Here is a 2607-nt window from a genome sequence, read left to right on the forward strand (position 1 = left end):
ATGTAAGATCTAAAACTGGAGAAGAATGGCTGTCCAAAGGAAAATCTTGACACTTTTAGCATAAGAAGGGGTACTGGATATTGGGAAGAGAGAAATAGAAATATTAACTACAGATAGCAAAAAAAGAAAGACAAATTAATATTGATTAATCAGAAGAGCTGAGGAAATCTGGAATGAAGGATTACTCTGAAGTATTTAAGCACCAGTAACAACAGACATTGCTACCAGAATTAGAGAACTGTGTAGTAAATTCAGTTCTTGTTTCCAGTCCTCATCCCTTTTCTTTTCTATTTTAACATGCTCCTTATTTTGAAATATCATTAGAAGCTTACAGAAAAGTTGCTAGAATCTTACAAAGAAACATTCCTGTTTATCTTTTAACAGATTCGCCAGGTTTTAACATTTTGCATCATTTGCTTTGTTACTCTCTCAGAAGATTCAGATTTTCTTTTTTTTAACTTAAAATTTGTTGACATTCTGAAAATATAAGGATTGTGAAAACTATTTAATATTGCTTTTAATTTATCATAGGAGTTGCTTCCCAAAAATGTTAATCACAGCTGGATTGAAAGAGTCTTTGGGAAATGTGGCAATGTTGTTTATATAAGTATACCACATTATAAGTCTACTGGAGATCCAAAGGGATTTGTGTTTGTGGAATTTGAAGCAAAAGAACAAGCAGCAAAGGCAATTGAGGTAGGTCCAGGTCCTGAAGTCAGAACAGGCAAGAGGAAGAGAAGCAGCTCTGAAGATGCAGAGTCCCTTCCTGAATTAGTTCCCAAAGATTGCTGTCCTCCAGAAGGGTAAAAGGCAGGGACTTCAGCCACTTCTATTTATACTATTCTCAGATTTTCAAAGAAGACGTGGGTTTGGTTTGAGATCAACTAAGTTTGAGAAAAAAGTGGAATGTCTGAGCAGAAAAGCTCGGCCGGGTGCGGTGGCTCATGCCTGTAATCCCAGCACTTTGGGAAGCCTAGGCGGGCGGATCACCTGAGGTCAGGAGTTCAAGACCAGCCTGGCCAACATGGTGAAACCCTGTCTACTAAAAATACAAAAATTAGCCGGGTGTGGTGGTGTGCCCCTGTAATCCCAGCTCATCAGGAGGCTGAGGTGGGAAAATTGCTTGAACCTGGGAGGCAGAGGCTTCAGTGAGCCAAGGTCATGCCACTGCACTCCAGCCTGGGCAACAGAGCAACACTCCATCTCAAAACAAAATGAAAACAAAACAAAACCAAAAAAAAAGAGCGCAGCAGACTGACAGTCAAGGATCTAAAACTCAAGAAAGAGACTACTCAGAAAGATAGCAATTAGAAGAAAAAATTAAGTGGGACTAATTTGTTTGAGGACATGGATTTTGAGGAAAAGCCTAATTCTGAAAGGCAAAAGGTCTTAATTCCGGCCAGTGAAAAGGCATGTGATTCTATTAATATATGAATTGTAACTTCCCTTTAGAGTCATTTGCTATTATTCTTCTTTCACATTTGAAGACTACTTCGAAAATACATGAGGCTTATTGTATGGTTTTATCCAGGGGAAATTTATAAGAAATTGAAAGTATTGTCATTAATATGGCTTGTAGGTAACATATATGTTCCAGTTACCATTGTTGTGTAACAAATTACCCTAAAACTTTGTGGCATAAAATGACCACTTTATTATGCTCACAGATTCTCTGGGTCAGGAATTCAGATTGGGTACAGTGGGTATGGATGATATTCTTCACTCCACTCTATCTGAAGCCTCAGTCAGGAAGAGTCAAAGGCTGTGGGTAACTCAGCGACTGGGGGCTGGAATCACCTGGATATGACTTCACTCACTTATCTGGCAGAGGATGCCGGCTTTTCTTTTTTTTTTTTAGGTGGAATTTCGCTCTTGTTGCCCAAGCTAGAGTACAATGGCACGATCTCAGCTCACTGCAACCTCTGCCTCCCAGGTTCAAGCAAATCTCCTGCCTCAGCCTCCCGAATAGTTGGGGTTACAGGCATGTGTCACCATGCCCAGCTAATTTTGCGTTTTTAGTAGAAATGAGGTTTCACCATGTTAGCCAGGCTGGTCTCAAACTCCTGCCCTCAGGTCATCTGCCCTCCTTGGCCTCCCAAAGTGCTGGGATTACAGGCGTGAGTCACCACATCAAGAAGGATGCTGGTTTTTAACCAGGACACCTACCATGTGGTCTCTGCATGAGTGAGTGTGGGCTTCCTTACAGCATACAGTTGAATTCCTGTATTGAGTGTCCCAAGACAGCAAAATGAAACATGGCATTTTTGTGATCTAGCCTCAAAATTTACATAGCATCACACTCCAGTCCTCTTTTATTGAGACAGTCACAAATGTTTGCCCAAGTTTAAGGAGAAAAGACATAAACTCCACTTCTCCATAAGACAAATGTTAAGGTCACATTATAAAAAGAGCACTTGGAATAGGAGATACTATTTCAGCCACTTTGAGAAAATACAATCTCCAATAAAACATATATGAATACATAAAGGGAGCATCTAACAAAGTGCAAAGAATAGGCATCTGAGAGTTATTTTTCACATCTATGGTGGCTGAAATTTAAAGTATTTCCTCAAAGACTGAGATATAAGGAAGAATTTTACATATCCC

This window comes from Rhinopithecus bieti, unplaced genomic scaffold (assembly GCF_001698545.2).
Source record: "Rhinopithecus bieti isolate Rb0 unplaced genomic scaffold, ASM169854v2 scaffold_43749, whole genome shotgun sequence".
In the NCBI taxonomy this organism is placed as follows: Eukaryota; Metazoa; Chordata; class Mammalia; order Primates; family Cercopithecidae; genus Rhinopithecus; species Rhinopithecus bieti.